Source organism: Tachyglossus aculeatus, chromosome 23, assembly GCF_015852505.1.
Source record: "Tachyglossus aculeatus isolate mTacAcu1 chromosome 23, mTacAcu1.pri, whole genome shotgun sequence".
Classification (NCBI taxonomy): domain Eukaryota; kingdom Metazoa; phylum Chordata; class Mammalia; order Monotremata; family Tachyglossidae; genus Tachyglossus; species Tachyglossus aculeatus.
The window spans coordinates 40,834,100-40,856,564 of record NC_052088.1 but is presented as its reverse complement, the minus strand read 5'-3'; the positions used below and the strand labels follow the sequence as shown (position 1 = coordinate 40,856,564).

General features: G+C 47.5%; 2 long non-coding RNA genes across 3 annotated transcripts; both read right to left on the bottom strand.

The window, feature by feature from the left end:
- Window positions 1-10,335: 10,335 nt before the first annotated feature.
- LOC119944815 lies at window positions 10,336-12,926 on the bottom strand. The gene is made up of 3 exons (XR_005455963.1): window positions 12,822-12,926; window positions 10,851-10,952; window positions 10,336-10,474 (listed from the first exon to the last, which is right to left on the bottom strand). It is a non-coding gene; the product is annotated as an uncharacterized LOC119944815 (long non-coding RNA).
- An 833-nt stretch (window positions 12,927-13,759) lies between these two features.
- LOC119944814 lies at window positions 13,760-16,621 on the bottom strand. 2 transcript variants are annotated; one of them, XR_005455962.1, is made up of 4 exons: window positions 16,539-16,621; window positions 15,884-15,994; window positions 14,476-14,568; window positions 13,760-13,874 (listed from the first exon to the last, which is right to left on the bottom strand). It is a non-coding gene; the product is annotated as an uncharacterized LOC119944814 (long non-coding RNA). The 2 variants fall into 2 exon arrangements; XR_005455961.1 differs by having other exon boundaries at window positions 14,499-14,568.
- Between the last annotated feature and the right edge of the window lie 5,844 nt (window positions 16,622-22,465).

Sequence of the window (22,465 nt, the reverse complement as noted above, 5' to 3'; positions counted from 1 at the left end):
CCAACAAGAAACTCAAAGTCAACTCAGAACTAAAATCTGACTCTGAAATTGTTCTAGCTCTAAAACCAACCTCACTTACTCAAACACTAAGACCTAACACAACCCCTAAAAGCCACCCTGAGACCTCTGAACCAAAAGCTACACTCTAACTCCAACACTTACCTTAAAGGTCGCTCGAAAACCAAAATCCGACTTCAAAAACTAAACGGCACCTGCAAAGAGAGCAAGGCAACTCAGATAAACCTGACTCCAAAACAAAACCTACAGCAGACCCAAAAAAACCTCTTTAAAAAACTCTCAGCCCAGACACTAAACGCAAACACTAAACCTAAATCCAGCCCACCACCCCCAGAAAGAAAAACACCCAAGAAGTTTTTTTATTGATTACAATGCACAGAAGAGACATTCTCTACACATGACAAGATTACAGTTTGAGAGGACAAAAATATACATAGGTCATATTTATCGATTACAGTGTACTGAGTAAACATACTCGACACAAAACTAGATTACAGAGCATGAGGAGAACACACACAGTAGCCCCAAACCCAGCCCGCCACCCCCAGAAAGAAAAACACTCAATCGGTTGTTTATTGATTACAATGCACAGAGACATTCTCTACCTCTAACACGATTACAGTTTGAGAGGACGACAGTATAAGTCGGTTGTATTTATCAATTACAATGCACAGAGTAAACATACTCGACAGAAAGCAAGATTACAATTTATCAGAAGAACAAAAGCAGTAAACCCAAATCCAGCCCACCACCCCCAGAAAGAAAAACACTCAAGCGGTCTCACCATAGATCTCTCACACAAAGAAGACTCCTTAATTGAGTTTAAGAAGATAAAGGAGACTGTGATCTTCCCCGCCTCTCTTCTCAAGAAGCACCTTCCTCCTCTCTTCTTCAGAAGTGACACAGAAGAGTCCCTTTGCGGGAGACTGAGCATGTACAGAGTGACTCCGGAGATGGGACTGTGAGCACCCACAGGTTAGACCCGTGTATAGAATTATGGGCCCCAGGTCTTCTCAGACCCACAGTCGAGTCAAACAGAACCAGTTGCCTGCCCAGAGCCCAACCCCCATATACAGAACAAGCTTCTGTGTCCAGTGGCCTCCTCTTCCTCCCTGTTCTCTCTCCCCAAATCCAGCTAACCCTATCCAAACACACACACACACACGGAGAAAAAAAAAAAAAAAAAAAAAAGACACACCTTCCCTTTGAGGTGACAGCACTGCCAACAGCTCCATCTCAATAGCAGGGCATGTCTGATATGTGACCCGATGGTCCAAACGGCAGAGGGAGAGTCCATGAGGCTGGGAAATACATTGGGCATCTGCTGTAGAGAAATTAAGAGCTAGTCAAAACATTCGAAACAATAAAAAAAAAAAAATCACTTTGGGCCTCCCACCCAACCCTATCCCGGTGTTGAGGCTGCAGGACTTGTGAGAAAAGGATATAAAGTTGGAGCAGCAGGCTATTTTTTGTTTTGTTTTCTTACTTAGGGAAAACTGTGGCCATGTGTGATAGCAATGAGGAAATAATTCAGCACAGAGTGCGGTAGAAGATGGTCATCGGGAAGGGAAAAAAGTGGTTGTGAGTTTCAGATATGCCAAGCTAGGGGAAGCAAAGCTGGAAGGAATATTTACAAGTCAGGTGGGACAGCTGGGAAGAATCAAGATGGATGTGTAATAGGTGAGGAACATTTGGGGACAGGGTAAATCCAGGGGCTTCACATACACCCGACTCTTGGGTAGCAATAATAACGCTTATTAAATGCTTCTGATGTACAGAACTCTGCTTTGAGCACTGGCATTTGCCTCAGTGGACAAGGAGAGAGTAGGGAACAGTGGGGAATTAAGGTGGGAACTAAGTCTAGACCATAGAGCCAAGGCAATACCCTGTTTGTCGATGAGGGAGGGGAACCATTGTTGTTGAGTACAGGAGAGAACAAAGTTTAATTTATTCTCACCTGCCATGAGATGACCGAGGTGGTCTCCAGCAGCACTCCGTGGGCACAAGAGAAAGGAGTGGAGGAGATCTGATGGTGCTCCTGGGGGCTGAGAAGGAAAGGGAAAGAAATGCAAATGATGCAGTTTCTCTCAAGGACATTCCTCCACCACCAAACAACAACAAAAAAACCCACTCACCACACATGACAAGGCACCCACCCAGACAGCCTGGCTTCTCCATTTTTGCCTTCCCCTGACACTGGATCTCCAGAAACCCACACCAAGGATAGTGTGGACAAAAAGTGACAACAGGGCAACTACTGACTGAACAGGGGTGTGTTAAGGCCTGCAATGCCCATGACTTTTTCTGCTTTCTATGTTCCCTACCAATAACAAACTCAGGTAGAAGGCTACAATACTCCAGAGAAGCATGGGAAGGACACACACACACACACACACACCCACCCACCCACCTGAGAGCAAGCCCTTACACATACAGAAAACGTTCCTTCTGTGGACTCTACAGAGGTGCAGAGCAGTTCCAAAGGACTGTTCGCTATGCTCTACCCTACTCTTGCACTCAACCCCTTTCTACCCTCAGTATTAGACTTGTATGGCTGGTATTTCTGACAAATCTATCCCACACTTCTGCAGATTGGAAGGTCAGTTTCTACCACCATGCCTGCAGTTTCGGCTCTCCAGCCTCTAGGCAACGTACTCATGCTCTCTCTCACCTCTGACATTCATCTCATAATCAACTCCCCATAATTCAGTTTCCCAGAAGATCAAGTGGATAATGACCTTCCCTGCCTCTGTCTTCACAAGACATCTCCCTCCTCTATTCCCAAAAAACAACTGTGTGACACAAAAGAGTTCCTTCAGGGGGTGTCCAGAGTGATTCTGGAGACAGGACTGTGAGCACCCAGAGATTAGACCCATCTATAGAATTAAGGGCCCTGGGTCTCCTCAGACCCACAGTCGCGTCAAATAGAACCAGTTCCCTGCACAGAGCCCTAGTCCCCATTTCCAGAAGCAGCTTCTGTGTCCACAGTGGTCTCCTCTTCCTCACTGCTCTCCCCCTCAAGCCAGCTAACCCTAACCCCCTCCACTCACACGCAGGCACACACACAAGAAAGACAACTCCTTCCCTTTTATGTAGCAGCACAGTACACAGCTCCATCTCAGTGGCTGGTCTGATTAGAACCAAAAGTCAACGGCCAACAGATGATTCTCAAGGCCAGGAAACACACAGGGCATCTGCTGTAGAGAAACTAGGGCCGTGGGGGGGGGAAACAACAAAAACAAAGTCTCACTTTGGTCATCCCACCATAACCTGCACACTCCCAACTATGGAGACTTCAGAACTTTATAAAAAATATAAAGCTAGAGTGGTGGTTCAGTTTGGTTTTTATTTTAATTAGTGGAACTGGGGCAGCTTTGTAAGCATTAAGGAAGGAAGTAATTCAACACAGGGAATAGTACAAGATGGTCATTGGGAACATAAGACTAGGGTACGGGAGTGTTTAGAATGTGTGAACTAAAGGGAATCAAAGTTGACAAAATGATTTGGAAGTCAGGCAGGTGTGATGTCTGCAAAGAATGAGGATTACTGTGGAACAGGTGAGGAAGATTTGGCAGCAGAGCAAATCCAGTAGCTTGAGGAGCACCATCTGCTCGGTTATTAGTAAGAGTCTTTATTAAATACTCTCAGAAAAAGAGCCCTATTTTGAGCATTGGCAGCTGCCTCAGTGGCAAGGAAGGAGTAGGGAGCACTGGGGATTTAAGGCATGACAAATCTAGAACAGAGGTTAAAGGCCATAGGAATGGGCATTAACAATGGAGAGGAATCATTGTTGCTGGTCACAGGTAACAACAGTTAAGTTCACTCACCTGCTGAGGGGGTTGAAGGGTCCTAGTGCCCACACTGCACCCAACAGCATTCCAAGGCAAGAGAGCAGGAGTGGAGGTCTGATGGGGCTCCTGGGGGTTGAGAAGGAAAAGAGGGGAAGAGGCAAACGATGCAGTTTCTCTAAAGCACATGTGCCTTCACCACCCCCAAATCAACTGATTGTTCAAAACACATAAGGACAGCCACACACACCCTGGCTTCTCCACACTTCGCTCCCCCTGGATCCCCACACATCCAGGCCAGGAAAGGCCAAGACACAAACAAGAGGTTTCCAGGGCAATTGCTGACTGAGTGGGGAAGCCTACAGTGCCCAGGTCTTTATTTGCTTTCTATGGTCCCTGCCGAGACTCAGGAGGCTACAACACTCCAGAGAAGTGTAGGGGTAGGCAAACAAATACACACCATCTTAGTCTTGACACGGACTTCCCTCTCCCCCGAGAATGTCCCCTTACAGCTACAGAAAGGTCCTTTCTGGGAAAACTATAGATTTGTAAGGCATTTGCGATGCCAGGACTGTGCGCTATGCTCTACCCTGCTCTTGCACTGGACCCCCCTACCCCTAGAGATCCCTCCCCATGTATCGGACCTGTACGACTGGTATTTCTGACTGACTTCAAAAGATAGCCCACGGTTCTGTATATCGTAAAGTCGATACAGTACCCGCATTTTCAGCCCTCCGGCCTCTCTCGCTTCCTCAATCTGTCTCACCACAGACATCTCTCACAATGAAGACTCCTTAATTGAGTTTAAGAGAGTAAAGGAGACCATGGTCTTCCCTGTCTCTCTCCTCAAAGAGCACCTTCCTCCTCTCTTTCCCAGAAGAGACTGCCAGACACAGAAGAGTCCCTTCGTGGGAGACTGAGGATGTACAGAGTGACTCTGGAAACAGGACTGTGAGCACCCAGAGATTAGACCCATCTATAGAATTAAGGGCCCTGGGTCTTCTCAGACCCACAGTCGAGTCAACCAGAACCAGTTCCCTGCACAGAGCCCCAGCCCCCATTACCAGAAGCAGGTTCTGTGTCGACAGTGGCCTCCTCTTCCCCTACCCAGCTAACACCCTCCATTCTCTCTCTCTCTCTCACACACACACACACACACACACACACACACACACACACACACACACACACACCAACAAAAAAATACCTTCCCTTAGAGGTAGCAGTACAGTCCATGGCTCCAACTCAGTGACAGGGCAGCGCCGAAATTTAAGCCCAAGGTCCCAGCGGCAGAGGAATGGCCTTCGAGGCCAGGAAGTATTGGACATCTGCTGTAGACAAGCGTCATAGCAAATGAAAATCTCCCTTTGGTCATCGCACCCACATGTGCAGCCACCGTAGCTGCATGACTTGTAGGAAAATGAGGTAGTACTTGGGTGAGGGACCATTTTTAAAAAAGGAGACATCAAGGAACTGTGAGCACCTTCAAAAACATTAAGGAAGGAATTAATTCACCACAGGAGTAATTGAAGATAGGAAGGGAAGGAAAGTGAATGTGAATGCTTGGGAAGTGTGAAGCAAGGGGGAAAACCTAACAGTCAGATTTCAAAATCTGGCAGGTGACATAGCAAAGAACAATGAGAAATGTCAAGTAGGTGAGGAAGGTTTGGGGACTGGGCAGATCCAGTGGCTTCAGGTATCACCAGAGTCTTGGTTAGTAGTAAAGCCTTAATACTTTAAGTGCAGAACCCTGTACTAAAATACTGGCAGTTGCCTCAGTGACAAAGAGGGAATATTGAAAACTATGGAAGTAAGGCAGAAGTCTACAATAGAGGGTGAAGGTAATAGGTATTAGAGTCAGTGAGGGAGATGAGCCATTGTCGCTGAGCTGGGCAGAGAGCAAAGTTGAATTCCTTCCCACCTGCTGGGAGATGGTTGAGGTGGTCCTAGGGCCCAGATTCCCCCACAGCAGCACCCTGTAGCATGACAGCAGGAGTGGAGAAGATAGCCGATGGGGATCCCGGTGGCTGAAAAGAAAAGGGGGAGGAAATGCAAACAATTCAGTTTATCTAAAAGTGACATTTCTCCACTCCCAAATCAATCTATTGTTCAAAAACCATTAGGGAGCCACCACAGGCACCCTGACTGCTCCATTCTTCTCTCCTCGGGATCTACACAAAACCAGGCCAAAGACGACCTGGGCCCAAAGGACAGGAGGGTGTCTCAGGACAAAACGCACACAGAATAGGGAAGTGGGAATGCCTGCAATACGTGGGGCTTTAACTGCTTTCTATGCTCCCTGTTAACTCTCAGGCAGGTGGCTAAAGGACTCCAGAGAAGAATGCTGTGAGGATGGATGGGGACACACACACACACACACACACACACACACACACACACACACACACACACTTGCCACCAACCTCCCACTCCCCTGGAAGCAACCCCTTACAAATATGGAAAAGCCCCTTCTGTGGGAACTCTAAGTATTCAAGGCAGTTCCAATAACAGGACTGTTCATGCTACTCTTTCACTGGACACCTCTCTCCCACAAAGATCCTTATCTTTCCCCCTTCCAAGTGTTAGGGCTGTAGGGCTACTATTCCTGACTCCAAAAGATAACTCATTTCTGTATATGGCAAATTCATTTCCTAGTACAGATGCTTGCACTTCCACCTCTCCAGCCTCAATGCACCTCCCTCTCTCCCCTGACAACCCACTCACACAAGTCTCTATAATTCATTTTTTCAGAAGAGAATAGAGGAGACCAAGACCTTTCCCACCTCTACCTTCACAAACCACCTCTGTCTTCTCCCAGAGCGACCGTCCGACACAGAAGAGTCCCTTCGTGGGAGGCCGAGGATGTACAGAGTGACTCTGGAGACGGGACTGTGAGCACCCAGAGATTAGACCCGTCTATAGAATTAAGGGCCCCGGGTCTCCTCAGACCCACAGTCGAGTCAAACAGAACCAGTTCCCTGCACAGAGCCCCAGCCCCCATTTCCAGAAGCACTTTCTGTATCCACAGTGGCCTCCTCTTCCTCACTGCTCTCTCCCCCAGCCCTGTTAACTTTAGGCCTTTATACACACCCACAACAACAACAAAAACCCAAGACACCTTCCCTTTGAGGTGACAGTACAGCTTACAGCTCCATCTCAGTGGCAAAACAGGTCTGAAGTTTGATCCGATGATCCAAAGGGACACAGGTACGGTCCTTGAAGTCAAGAAATGCATTCGGCACCTGCTGTAGAGTAATAGTGAGTAAATCTCTCTTGGTCAACCCACCCTGACGTGTGCATTTTTAGGCATTGAATATTTGGAACTCAGGTAGATGTGACAGATAAGAACACTTAAAATGATGTAGAGTAGGTGAGGAAGGTTTGGGGGAGAGGACAAGTCCAGCGGTCACTGAACTCCTTGGTAGTAGTAAGAGTAGTTAACACTTCTGATGTGCACAGCCCTATATTAAGCACTGGCACCTCATGTAAAACAGGAGTAGGGAAAACTGGGGATTTAAAGGCAAGAGTTAAGTCTAGCAAAGAGTAAAAGCAATAAGCATGGGAGTGCAGGTTGGAGGACAACTGCTGTTTCTGAGCAGGGCAGAGAGCAAAGTTAAATTCCTTCTCACTGGTGGAGATCTTCAAGATGGCCCAAAGGCTCTCATTCCCTCCCAGCGGTGGCTCTGTGGCATCAGGGTAGATGTCGAGGAGATCTGATGGTGCTCCTGAGGGCTGAAAATCGGGGTGGCGGGGGGGGGGGGGGGAGATGCAAAAAGTTGAAGTTTCTCTAGGCAAGACATCCCTCCACCATCAGATTTGGCAAAAAGGTCAGCCACAGACACCCTGGCTTCTCCGTTCTTCTCACTTGATCGACACACCCAGGCTAGGAAAGGCCTGGATGCAAAGGACAAGAGGCCTTCAAGGCAACTGGTGACTAAACAGGAGTATGAGAAGGCCTGCAGTGCCCAGATCCCTATCTGCTTTCTATACTCCCTACCAAAGCCCAGGTAGGAAGCTAGAAGACTCCAAAGAGGAAAGGGGTGGGGACAGATAGACACACACACACACACACACACACACACACACACACACACACACACACTCTTGATACTGACCTCCCACTCCCCTGGGTACAGTTCCTTACAGATATATAAAAGTGTCTTCTGTGGGACCTAGAGCTGTGCCAAGCCAGGTCCAAAGAGATGCCTGTTCCCTAGGCTCTACTCTTTCAGCGGACCTCCCCATCCCAGCGATCCCTAATTCTGCACAGCCCCCAGCCCAAAGCAGACCGGTAGGGCTATTATTCCTGACTGCAAAGGTAACCCAAACTTCTATATAGTTAAAAGTCAGCTACTACTATAATGCCTGCATTTTCAGCTCTCCACCCTCTACGCAACTCACTGAACCTCAGTCTGTCACTGACATCTATCTCACCCCAAAAATCTTCCCACAGTTCAGTTTCCTCAGAAGAGGTTACAGTGAACCAAACTTCCCCGCTTCTTGACAAAGCATCTCCCACCTCTCTTCCCCAGAAGTGACTGTCAACACCAAAGAGTCCCTTCGTGGGAGTCTAAAGATGCACAGAGTGACTCTGGAGACAGGACTGTGAGCACTCAGAGATTAGATCCATCTATAGAATTAAGGGCCCTGGGTCTTCTCAGACCCACAGTCAAGTCAAAACAGAATCAGTTCCCTGCACAGAGCCCCAGTCCCCATTTCCAGAAGCATCTTCTGGTGTCCACAGTGGCCTCTTCCTCATCTCTCTCTCCCCCCTCACACACACACACACCCAAAACACCTTCTATTGGAGGTAGTAATACATCCCAAGGCACCATCTTGATGGTAGGACAGGTCAGATTTCTCCTGATGGTCTAAACAGCAGAGAGATGGTCCTTGAGGCCGGGAAAGTGTGCAACATCTGCTGTAGGGAGTAAGTTTAACAAAAAAAATTTCTCCATCAACCCAGCCCCACCTTTGCACTGCCAGGCTTTGAGACTGAGAGATTTCTAAGAAAACAATGTAAAGCTGGGGTGGAAATCTGGTTTTATTTATTTTTTTTTTTAAGATTGGGGAACTGAGGGTATGTTTGTAAACACTGAGGAAGGAATTCAACACAGGGAGCGGTTGAAGGTGATCAGGGATGGGGGGAGTGGATTCAATGGCTTAGGATGTGTGTAGCAAGGATAATCAGTTTGAGGGGACTGATTTTGAATTCAGGCATCTGTGAAAGCTAGAAAAAAAAAATGAGTATGAGGTGCTGTAGGTGAGGAAGGTTTAGGACAGGGCAAATCCAGTGGCTTCAGCTGTCACCGGAGTCTTTGTTAGTGATAACAGTATTTATTCAATACTTCCTCAGTGCAGACCACTATAGTAAGCACTGGCAGTTATTTCAATGACAAGGAGTAGGGATTTAATTCTACTCCAGAGAGTAAAGGCAATAGAAATGGAATGGGAGTCCATGAAGGAGGTGAACCATGGTTGCTGAGCATGAGAGAAAGCAAGATTGAATTCCTTCTCACCTCTGAAGTGGTCAGGGTAGTCCTAGTGCTTGGATTTCCCTGAATAGCACGCTGGGGCATCAGAGCAGGAATGAATGTGGTCTAACGGTGCTCCTGGGGGCTGAAAAGGAAAAAAAAATTTGGAAAGAAATGCACACAATGCAGTTTTTCTAAATGAGACATTCCTCCACTACACCAACTTATTGTTCAAATGGCATTAGAGGACATCCACAGAAACCTGGGCTTCGCCCCTCCCCCTCCACACACCCAGGGCAGGGGAGACTTGGATATGAAGGGCAAGATGGCTCCAGGGCAATTGCTGGCTGAACAGGGATGTGAGAAGAGCTACAATACCCAGGACAGAGGTGCACATGCATACACACACACACACACAAATTTGCCTCCCACACCAAAGGCAGCAACCCTTCAGATATGGAAAGGTCCCTTCTGTGGGAGTTACAGATGGGCAAGGCAGTTCCAATGAGAGGGATGGTTGACTATGTTTCACTCCACTCTTCCACTGGACCCCTCTCTCCCCCAGCGATCCACCCCCAAGTCTCAGACCTGTAGGCCTGGTATTCCTGAATTCAAATACCCCTAACTTCTGGGTATTGCAAAGTCACCTTCTAGGGCAATGCCTGCATTTTCACCTCTCGAGTTTACTCACAACACCTCATTCTGTCTCTCTCCACTGACAGTTTCTCAAAACAGGATAAAGGCAACCACAACCTTCCCTGAAGCAACTGTTCAACACAGAAGAGTCCCTTCATGGGAGACAGAGGATGTACAGAGTGACTCTGGAGACAGGACTGTGAGCACCCAGAGGTCAGACCCGTCTATAGAATTAAGGGCCCCGGGTCTCCTCAGACCCACAGTCGAGTCAAACAACCAGTTCCCTGCACAGAGCCCTAGCCCCCATTTCCAGAAGCACCTTCTGTGTCCACAGTAGCCTCCTCTTCCTCACTGCTCTCTCCCCGAGCCCCATTAACCTTATGTTTTTATACACACACACACACACACACACACACACACAAACTAAAAGCCTTCCCTTTGAGGTGACAGTACAGCCTACAGCTCTATCTCAATGGCAGGACAGGTCTGAGGTTTGATCTGATGATCCAAAATGGCACAGGTATGCTCCTTGAAGTCAAGAAATGCATTGGGCACCTGCTGTAGAGAGAGTAATAGTGAGTAAATATTTCAGTCATCCCACCCCAACCTGTGCACTTCCAGGTATTGAACGTTTGGAATTCAGGCAGGTGTGAGAGATAAGAGCACTTAGGATGATATAGAGTAGGCGAGGAATGTTTGGGGACAGGACTAGTCCAGGGGGTCACTGAACTCTTTGGTAGTAGTAATAGTATACACTTTTTATGTGCACAGCCCTGTATTAAGCACTGGCACCTCATTTAAGACAGAGTAGGGAAAACTGGGGATTTAAAGGCAGGAGTTAAGTCTAGCAAAGAGTAAAGGCAATAGGCATAGGAGTCCAGGTTGGAGGGGAACTGCTGTTTCTGAGCAGAGCAGAGTTAAAATTCCTTCTCACCTGTTGAGATCTTCGAGACGGCCCAGAGGTCCTCATTCCCTCCCAGTGGTGCTCTGTGGAATCAGGGCAGATGTGGAGAAGATCTAATGGTGCTCCTGAGGGCTGAAAATGGGGGTGGGGGGGGAGAATGCAAAAAAAATTTGCAGTTTCACTAAATGAGACACCCCTCCACCGTTCCCTCTCCACATCAACCCATTTAGCAAAAAGGTCAGCCACTGACACCCTGGCTTCTCTGTTCTTCTCACCTGATCAACACACCTGGTCCAGGGAAGGCCTGGATACAAGGGGCAAGAGGTCTCCAAGGCAACTGGTGACAACAGGAGTATGAGAAGGCCTGCAGTGCCTAGGTCCCTATCTGCTTTCTATACTCGCTACCAAAGCCCAGGTATGAAGCTAGAAGGCTCTACAGAGGAAAGGGGTGGGGACCGACAGATACACGCACGTACACACACACACACACACACACACACACACACACACACACACACTCACTCTCTCGACACTGACCTCCCACCCACTCCCCTGGGAGCAGTTCTTTACAGATATGCCAGAGTGTCTTCTGTGGGACCTACAGCTGTGCCCCAGCTGGTCCAAAGAGACACCTGTTCTCTAGGCTCCAACCTACTCCTTCACCGGCCCTCCCCCTCCCCGAGATCCCTATTTCTGCACAGCCCCCAGCCCAAATCATCAAACCAGTAGGGCTGGTATTCCTGACTTCTGAGATAACCCAAACTTCTATATATTTCAAAGTCAGTTACTACTCTAATGCCTGCATTTTCAGCTCTCCACCCTCTATGCAACTTACTCACTGAACCTCATTCCTTCTGGCACTGACATCCATCTCACACCAAAAAACTTCCCAACATTCAGTTTCTCAGAAGAGGAGATAGTGAACCAAACTTCCCTGCCTCTTCCTTGACAAAAGGCATCTACCCCATCTTCCCCAGAAGTGACTGTCAACACAGAAGAGTTCCTTTGTGAGAGGCCAAGGATGTACAGAGTGACTCTGGAGACAGGACCGTGAGCACCCAGAGATTAGATCCGTCTACAGAATTAAGGGCCCCGGGTCTTCTCAGACCCACAGTCGAGTCAGAACCAGTTCCCTGCACAGAGCCCCAGTCCCCATTTCCAGGAACACCTTCTGGTGTCCACAGTGGACTCCTCTTCCTCATCTCTCCTTCCCCCCCAACCCAACACACACACACACACACACACACACACACACTCTTCCCTTAGAGGTAGTAGTACATCCCAAGGTGCCATCTTGCTGATAGGACAGGTTTGAGATTTCTCCTGATGGTTTAAACAGGAAAGAGATGGTCCTCAAGGCTGGGAAGTGTGCAACATCCACCGCAGAGAATAAGTTTTTTTAAAAAGAGAAGTCTTCATCAACCTAGCCCTACTTTGTGCTGCCAGGCTTTAAGACTGAGGGATTTCTAGGAAAACAATGTAGAACTGGGGTGGAAGTGTGGATTTATTTTTTTTTTTTAAGATTAGGGGAACTGAGGGCATGGGTGAAAGCACTGAGGAAGGAATGAATTCAACACAGCCAATGGTTGAAGCTAGTGAGGAAGGGTTGGGGGTGGGGAAAGTGGATTCAAGTTTTTAGGATGTGTGTAGCAAAGGTAATCAGTTTGAGAGGACTGATTTAGAATTCAGGCAGCTGTGAAAGCTAGGAAAAAAATGAGTATGATGTGCAGTAGGTGAGGAAGGTTTGTGAACAGGGCAAATCCAGTAGCTTCAGCTTGCACCCGAGTCTTTGGTAGTGATTGTAGTATTTATTCAAACACTTCCTCAGTGCAGAGCACTATAGAAAACACTGGCTGTTACTTCAGTGACAAGGAGTATGAAGGACTGGGAATTTTGTTCTACACCAGAGGATGAAGGCAATAGGAATGGAATGGGAGTCCAAGAAGGAGGTGAACCATGGTTGCTGAGCAGGAGAGAAAGCAAGATTGATTTCCTTCTCACCTCTTAAGTGGTCAGGGTGGTCCTAGTGCCTGGATTTCCCTCAGCAGCACTCTTTGGCATCAGAGCAGGAATGGAAGTGGTCTAATGGTGCTTCTGGGGGCTGAAGAGGAGGAGGAAAAAAAAAAATTGAAGGCAGTGTACACAATGCAGTTTCTCTAAATGTGACATTCCTCCACTACCCCAATCAACCTATTGTTCAAAAGGCATCAAAAGCCATCCACAAAAACCTGGGCTTCTCCCCTCTTCCCTCCCCCTTCAATCCCACACACCCAGGCCGGGGTGGGAGGGGGGCACGGAGAACAGGACTGTTGGTTATGTTCTACTCTTCCACTGGACCCCTCTCTTCCCCCCAAAGATCCACCCCCAAGTCTCGGACCTGTAGGCCTGGTATTCCTGAATTCAAATACCCCTAACTTCTGGTATCACCAAGTCAATTTCTAGAATGATGCCCACATTTTCACCTCTCCAGTTTACTCACAGCACCTCATTCTGTCTCTCACCACTGACATCGATCTCAAATCCCCATAATTCAGTTTCTCAAAACAGGATCAAGGCAACTGCAGCCTTCCCTGCCTCTCCTCAGAGCCACCTCCCACCTCTCCTCCCCTGAAGCAACTGTCCAACACAGAAGCATCCCTTCATGGGAGACCGAGGATATACAGAGGGAGTCTGGAGACAAGACTGAGCACCCAGAGATTAGACCCCTCTATAGAATTAAGGGCCCCGGGGCTTCTCAGACCCACAGTCGAGTCAAACAGAACCAGTTCCCTGCACAGAGCCCCAGTCCCCATTTCCAGAAGCAGCTTCAGTGTCCACAGTGGCCTTCTTTTCCTCACTGCTCTCTCCCAACTCATTTAACCCTCATCCCTTATACACACACACACACACACACACAAAAAAAAAAAAAAAAAAAAGAAAAAAAGGAAGGCTTCCCTTTGATGTAGCAGTACAGCCCATGGCTCCATCAACAGCAGGGCAGGTCTGAGATTTAACATGATTGTTCCAAATAGGAGAGGGATGGTCCTCAAAGCTGGGAAATACACTGGACAGCCACTGTAAAGACAATAAGACATATTAAATATCTGCCTCCAATCATCCCAACCTGGCCTCTGCCAGAAATTATGGCTATGGGACATGGGAAGATAGTGTAAACCTGGGGTGGAGAGTTTTTTTTGGGGGGGGGGGTGGCAGCAGGGGGTAAGATGAAGAAACTGTGGGCATGTTAGAAAGCAGTGAAGAAGCTATTAATTTGGCACAGGAGGAGAGCTTGGAACTGGTCATCGGGAAGGGAAGAGGCGAATGTGAATGCAGCATAGGTAATCAAAAGCTTGAAGAGACTAATCTGAGTGAGGCAAGTGTTACAGCTTTGAACAATGAGGATCAATGTGGAATATTTGGGGATGGGAAAAAAATCAGTGGCTTCAGGTATCAAATTCCTGGATAGGATAATAGTAATAATATTAGACACTTACCAAGTGCAAAGCACTGTACTAAGTGCTGATAGGCACCTCAGTGACAAAGAGGAAGTAAGGAAAAGCAGGGATTTCAGGGCAGAGTTAAGTCTGGAACCCACGATGAAGGCAATATGAAAGTCAATGAGGGAGGGGAACCATTGTTGCTGAGCGAGGCAGAGCAAAGTTGAATTCCTTGTCACCTGCTAGGACATGGTTCTAGTACCTGATTCACACCAGCTTCCCTCTGTGGCATGAAAGCTGGAAAGAAGAAGAACTGTTGGTGCTCCTGGAGTCTAAGAAGAAAATGGGAAGAAATGCAAACAATTCAGTTTCTCTGAAAGATGCATTCCTCCACCCCCCAATCAGTTGTATTTGTTGAGCACTTACTGTGTGCAGAGCACTGTACTAAGCACTTGGGAAGTACAAGTTGGCAACAACATAGAGACAGTCCCTACCCAACAGTGGGCTCACAGTCTAGAAGGGGGAGACAGAACAAAACATTAACAAAATAAAATAGAATAGATATGTACAAGTAAAATAGAGTAATAAATATGTACAAACATATATACATGTGCTGTGGGGAAGGGAAGGAGGTAAGGTGGGGGGGTGGAGAGGGGGAGGAGGGGGATGCATGAGACGATACCCACGGGCACCCTGCATTCTCCACTCTTCCCTCCCCTACCCTTAGGATAGTTAAGGTCTCCACACAAAAAAACGGAGTTATCCAGGGCAACTGCTGAATAAACAGGGCTGAGGGAAAACCTGTAATACCCAGGACCATTTCTGCTTTCTATGCTCCCTACCCCAACTCATAGAAAAGGCTATAGGCCTTCGGAGAAGAATAGGGTGGGCACACACACACACACACACACCCTACCTCATCTTGACACTGACCCCTCACTCCCTTGTAAATAACCCCTTACAAGTATAAAAAAGTCATTTCTGTGGGTACTATGGATGCGTAAAGCAAATCCAATGAGAGAGTTGTTGACTATGCTCTCCCCTACCCCTGCACTGGATCCCTCTCTCCCCACCAAAGATTCCTCACCCCCAAGAAAGTTTCAGACCTGTAGGGTTGATATTCTTGTCTCCAAAGATACCCCACACCTCTGTATATTGGAAAAAGTGAGTTTATATTACAAATACCTGCATTTTCAGCTCTCCAGGCTCTATGTAACTCATTCACTTTATCTCAAATTTGTCTCATGACAAATATTTCTTACTAGATAATCAAGTAGACAGTGACCTTCCCTGCCTCTCTCCTAGAAATGCCTCCCACTTCTTTTCCCCCAGAAGCAACTGCTAAACACAGAAGACTCCCCTCAAAGGAGACCAAGGATATACAGAGTGACTCTGGAGACAGGACTGTGAGTAACCAGAGATCAGACCCGTCTATAGAATTAAGGGCCCCGGGCCTTCTCAGACCCACAGTCGAATCGAACAGAACCAGTTCCTTGCCCAGAGCCTCAGTCCCCTTCTCCAGAAGCAGCTTCTGCTGTCCGCAGTGGCTCCCCTTGGCTCACTGCTCCGTCCCCCAACCCAGCTAATCCTAACCCCCTTCACACATACAAAAAAAAAAAAAAGAAAAAAGAAAAAGACTCCCAACACCTTCTCTTTGTAGGTTTGAAGCCCACAGCTCCACCTCCATGACAGGGCAGGCCAGGTCTCAAAATTGACCTCAATCCAAATGGCAGATAGATAGTCCTCATCAGGTAACCTCTGTGGAAATAATAATACCTAGTCAGAGGCTGCCCTTAGTCATTACCCCACCCCCCAACCTGTGCAGAGCCAAGGATTGAGGGTGCAGGAATTCTTTCCTGGTCTCAGATTGGGGCAGGCAGAGGGGTGGTGGAAGACAGGTAAAAGGGCTTCCAAAATAAACAAAAATAGCAGGTATCGGGGAAAAAAGGTTGAAGCGGCAAAGGGGATTGCACTGTAGTAAAAAAAAAATAGATTTTTAAGTGGTGGAATGGAGTACAAAGTCTGGGTTTCAGCCAGCTGAATTACTAAAGAAGAGAATAGGATAGAGATACAGTAAGAAGGGTGGCAATGGAAGAACAGAGTGTCAGATGTGAGTTGGAGTACAGGAGAAAAAAGGGGAGGCAGAAGAGAGAAGGTGATTGACTGTCTAGAAGATATTAAGATCTGGGGTGAAAACAAGCGAGTGATGTTAAACACAGTCCCTGCCCCTCATGGAGTTCACACACTCCATCACCACTTTACAGATGAGACCCTTGAGGACCAAAGAAGTGAAGTAACTTACCTGAGCTCACACAGTACACCAGCAGTAGAACAGATTAGAACTCAAATCCTTCTCATTCTCAGGCCTATGCTCTATCCCCTATATCATGCTGCTTCTTTAAGAAACAGCTGGTGCCTGTATTGATATGAGAGAGAATTAGAGAGGTGGGGGAACAAATTGCAGGAGTGAGCTTCAGTGGAGAAGAGAGCAAAAAAATCCTTACCATAATCAATATTGGATGCAGAAAAAGGAAAAAGTAAGAAAGAAGAAACACAGTTTATATTACTCATCTTGGGGTGGGGTTGGTTAGAAACAGCCAAATCACCACCAGCTTCTGGGTCAGCATGACACCTGAAAATTAATGCAGAAAGTTAATCAAAATGAATTAGTTTAGCAATACAGTGAAAAAGGAAATAGATGAGTCAGCTGGCCCTCAAAGCCCCAACCAGCACTAGCCCCCTCCCCCCCCCCACAACTAACTGCCCACCCCCACCTCCAACCCGGGATCAACATGGCATACTCCCCCAGAGCAAAAGCCCCTACCCCCCCACCCCCCCAAAAAAAAAGACAAGAAAAAGAAACCAAAATAACCCCCATTCATCAAGCTCCAGCAAGGAAAGCAGCCCTTCAGCAGAACACGCAGAAGCAGCCCAATAAAGGTTGCCACCTCCCTAGAGGCTTATATGGGTCAGGGAGCTTAATTGGGAGCAGATGATCAAGCAGCGGCCGGACCGGCCAGGAGTAGCTCATCTCCCGGCCTGGAGGAGGAACACCTGGGCTGGGGGTGGAGCGGGGTCGGCAGCCTCCTGGGAGGAAATCACAGAGGCCTCCATAGAGGAGGGGGCTAGGGTGGGGCGGCGCTCGGGAGACTCCCCGGGACCCCCCAAACTGAACCCACTTTCTTGAAAGCCGTAGTCACAGCGGGCTAGCCGCCCCACATTTGATCTCTTTATCGGGGGCTTGACAATGCCATTATTCCCTTTTCCACTGACATTTTGGTTGGATTTGGCCACTCCTGAGAAGCAGGGGGTGGGGGGGTGGGGGGTCTCGGGGAGGAGGTGACAAAGGCCCCCCCCCCCCGCCCCGCCCCCACGGCTCTGCCCGGCCGGCTGCCCCTGGAGGGGGAGGGGTCCCCTACCATCCGGGGGAGGGGGACCCTCTTTCTCTGGGTCCTCAGAGAGGGAATAATGATAATAACTGTGGCATTTGTTAAGCACTTACTATATGCCAGCCACTGTTCTGAGCGCTGGGGTACATACGAGGTAATCAGGCTGTGCACGGTCTCTGTCCCACGCGGGCCTCGCCATCCTAATCCCCATTTTACAGAGGAGAAAAGCGAGGCACAGAGAAGTGAAGTGATTTGCTCAAGGTCACCCAGCAGAGGGTTTAGTGGATAGAGCACGGGACGGGGAATCAGAAGGACCTGGGTTCTAATAACTGCTCTGCCACTTGTCTGCTGTGTGACCTTGGACAAGTCACTTCACTTCTCTGGGCCTCAGTTCCCTCCTCTGGAGAATGGTGATTAAGACTGTGAACCCTATGTGGGACAGGGACTGTGCCCGACCCAATTACCTTGCATCTACCACAGTGCCTGGGACATAGTAAGTGCTTGACAAATGCAATTATGATTATGATTATTACGTGGCAGAGCGAGAATTCATTCATTCATTCATTCAATCGTATTGAGTGCTGACTGTGTGCAGAGCACTGTACTAAGCGCTTGGGAAGTACAAGTTGGCAACATATAGAGACAGTCCCTACCCAACAGCGGGCTCACAGTCTAGAAGGGGGAGACAACAAAACAAAACATATTAACAAAATAAAATAGAATAAATATGTACAAATAAAATAAATAAATAGAGTAATAAATACGTACATGAGAGCCCACGGCCTCTGACTCTCAGGCCCAGGATCTTTCGGCCTCCTCCCGCTCCAATCGACCTTCTATCGACAGACCGTATCGATTGAGCGTTTCCTGAGCCTAGAGCGGTCGGGCAGTTTTATTTATTGAATGCCAACTGTGTGCAGAGTACTGTACTGAGGGCTTGGAAGAGTACAAGAGCACTGTACTAAGTCCTTGGAAGAGTACAGTGTAACAATATAACAGGCACATTCCCTGCCCACAACAAGTTTACAGACTGGTGGGGAGACAAACATTAATATACATCAATAAAACTACAGACCTGTCCATAAGCAGGTGGGAGAGTACAATACAACAGTGCCGGTAGGCACATTCCCTAGTGGAAAGAGCACAGGTCTGGAGTCAGAGGACCTGGGTCCCGATCCCAGCTCTGCCACATATCTGCTCTGTAACCTTGGACAGGTGACTTCACTTCTCTGTGCCTCAGTGACATCATCTGTAACATGGGGATTAAATCCTACTCAGTCCTCCTTAGACCTTGCGCCCCAGGTGGGACGGGGACTGTGTCAGACCAGGTTAACTTGTACCTACCCAGGTGCTTAGAACTGTGTTTGATACATAGTAAGCTCTAAACAAGTACCATGATTATCATTAACATTATCACTAAATTAGAGCTATATACATAAGTGTTGTGGAGCTGAAGGTGGGGCAGATACAGGGTGCAAACCCAAGTGCTACCACGGTCCGTACCCCTGCTCCTCCCTTGTACTTCAGCGCAGCATCTGCCCCCAGAAAGCAAAGTGGACATAATGACGATGGTTTCTGTTAAGCATTTACTAGGTAATGGCCACTGTACTGAGCGTCGGGGGAGATACGAGATAAACAGATTAGACACAGTCCCTGTCCCACATGGGGCTCATGAAATAAATGGGAGGGAGAACAATCAAATCATCAGTAGCATTTACTGAGCACTTACTGTTTGCAAAACACTGTACTAAGCGCTTGGGAAAGGACAGTATAACAGAGACGGTAGATATGTCTCCTCTAGACTTAAAGCTCATTGTGGGACGGGAAAGACAGGCATTAAAATAGTAAATTATAGTTATGGACTTAATTGCTGTGAGGTTGATGGAGGGGTGAATAAAGGGAACCGACCCAGGGGCAGATATTCAATCAACATTTTACAGGTGAAGGAACTGTGGCACAGAGAAGTTAAGTGACTCGCCCAAGGGCACAGAGCAGGCACAGGACAGAGCTGGGATTACAACCTTGGACTCCCAGGACTAGAACTCTCCCTGCTCTGTCACACTGCCCAAACTAAAGCTTTATGAAATGATCGAGTGCACCCTTCCCAAAGATCATACCCTTTCTGATCTGATGGGGAGGCTCAGAGGCCAAGAAGCTTGACCCAGCTGTCCACTATAAAGATGGTAGAGTGGGTTGGTGAAAAATATCCAGGTGAAACTCTTCTGGTGATCATTGCCTGAATTAGCAGAAAGCTCCTCAACCTGTTGGGCCTCAAATGTGGCTCAGTTTTCAAAAACCTAAGGGTAGAGTCAAATTAAGGGGAAACTGAGGAAGCTAAACCCATCTCTGCTCTCCCCTAAGCCCGGTTCAAGAAGACCCAATTGTGAGAATCGAGTCCCGAGGTTCGTGGCACGAAGCCAGGCCCCGCTTTTGCCAGCACCCCTGTTCTTATTGTTCTTCTGGGTGCCTGGGCCACGAAGACCCCAGGTAGCAGATTCAAATGCAAAGTCTGTGGCACGAAGCCAGTCCCACCTCTTTGGCGGTAGCCATATTTTTATTTTTCTTCCCGGCACCTGGGCTGTGAATGCCCAACAGGGAAGACTCCGATACGGGGTTTGAGGGTTGAGACCTGTCCCGCTTTCGTCCGAAACTATATTTTTATTATTCTTTCCCTAAGACTGAGCCATGAACGTCCAAATACAAAGAATCAAATCTGGGGTCATAGCGTGAGGTCAGCTGAACATATTGCTGGCATACTTATTTTTACCCCTCTCCTGGCACCTGGACCATGTAACCCTAAAGGTTCTTGGCTTGAGGCAGTCACCCATTTGCCAATACCCATATTTTTATTCTTCTTTCTGGTGCCTGGGCCTTGAAGATCACAAAATAATAATTTTGGTATCTGTTAAGTACTTACTATGTGCCAGGCACTGTACAAAACACTGGGGTGCAAACAAAGCAAATTGGGTTGGACACAGTCCCTGTCCTATGTGGGGCTCACTGTCTCAATCCCCCATTTACAGATGAGGGAACTGAGGCCCAGAGAAGTGAAGTGACCCAGCAGACAAGTGGCAGAGAGGGGATTAGAACCCATGATCTTCTGATTCCCAGGCCCGTGCTCTATCCACTAAGCCATGCCATTTCTCTGTAAGAGAGGGGGCAAAACTCCCCAAAACTCTCAAACTCCCAAAAGGGAGTTTAACCTGGGGTTAGAGTTAAGTAACTTTGCAGGTAAAGAACAGCTGGGATTAAAATGCGGGTCCTCGGACTCCCAGGGTTAGGGTTAGGGTTATGGTATATGTACATCATAAATGTTGTAGGGGTGAGAGTGGGGTGGATAAAGTGTCCAAACCCAAGTGTAAAGGTTAGGGTTGGAGTTAGTTCACTCAGCTGGCTAGTGACAGACCTGGGATTCAATCCCAGGCCCTCTGACTCCCAGGCCTGGAATCTTCCCACTTGGTCATACTGCCTAAACCAAAATTTTAGGAAAAGATGAAATGTGCTCTGCCCCTAAATTACACCCCTTATCACATGTGCCAGAAGCCAGGAGTCTGAGGAGCTTGGTGCAGCTCTTTTGCATACATGTTTAACCAATTGTGCATTCAGCCATTTAGCTCCATAACTTGTAAATATTTTTATGCCAGTCTCCCCCATCAGCATGGAAGCTCTTTTGATCCTAGAAAGGTTCACTTCTTTGTTTTTACTTCAAACGCTCTTCAGTACATCACACCCCATGGGTGCACAGTAAAATACTCTACTACTATTGCAGATTTATATGTGGTGCAGGCACCTGAAGGCCATTTAATTGATATAAACATTAAAAAGAGCAAAAAAGTATTTACACCTGAGCTATTTAGCACCATATTAAACACCTGGGTTGCAGTGTTCACAGTCTGTGTATGTTTTCTGCATTAAAGCCATAGCTTTTGTATGTTTATGCATTCAAGCTCTAGCTTTCTTAGAAAGACTCAATGCATTTGTGTGTTTCATTTTTCCGGGGCTGGATCCGAGTGCCCAGAGACAGACCCTCTCCTTCGGAGTCACCCTGTGCTTATCAATAATAATGATGGCATTTGTTCATTCATTCAATCATATTTACTGAGCGCTTACTGTGTGCAGAGCACTGTACTAAGCATTTGTGAAGTACAAGTTGGTAACATATAGAGATGGTCCCTATCCAATAATGGGCTCACAGTCTAGAAAGGGGAGACAGACAACAAAACAAAACATGTGTACAAGTGTCTTCAGAATAAATAGAAATAAAGTTAGATGCACATCATTAACAAAATAATTAGAATAGTAAATATGTACAAGTAAAATAAAGTAATAAATCTGTACAAACATATGCATATATATACATATATATGTTAAGTGCTTACTATGTGCAAAGCACTGTTCTAAGCACTGGGGAGGATACAAGATGATCAGGTTGTCCCAAGTATTAATCCCCATTTTACAGATGAGGTAACCGAGGCACAGAGAAGTTAAGTGACTGCCCAAAGTCACACAGATGACAAGCGGCAGAGCTGGGGTTAGAACCCATGACCTCTGACTCACGAGCCCGGGCTCTTTCCACGGAGCCACACTGCTTATTGTTCTTCCCCGTGACTGGGCCATGAAGAGCCAACTGGGAAGACTCAAATATGAGGTTCATGACATGTAGCCAGATGGGCGCTCAGAGGGGAGGAGTTTCTGCTGGATGTGGAGGTGGATGGACAGCCGATGGACGGTCTTGGGGTCCAGAACCACATTCTCTGTGCACATCTATATGGCTGGTACTTAAGTGTTTACTACGTTCCAAGTACTGTAGTACGCGATGGGGTAGATACGAGCTGATCAG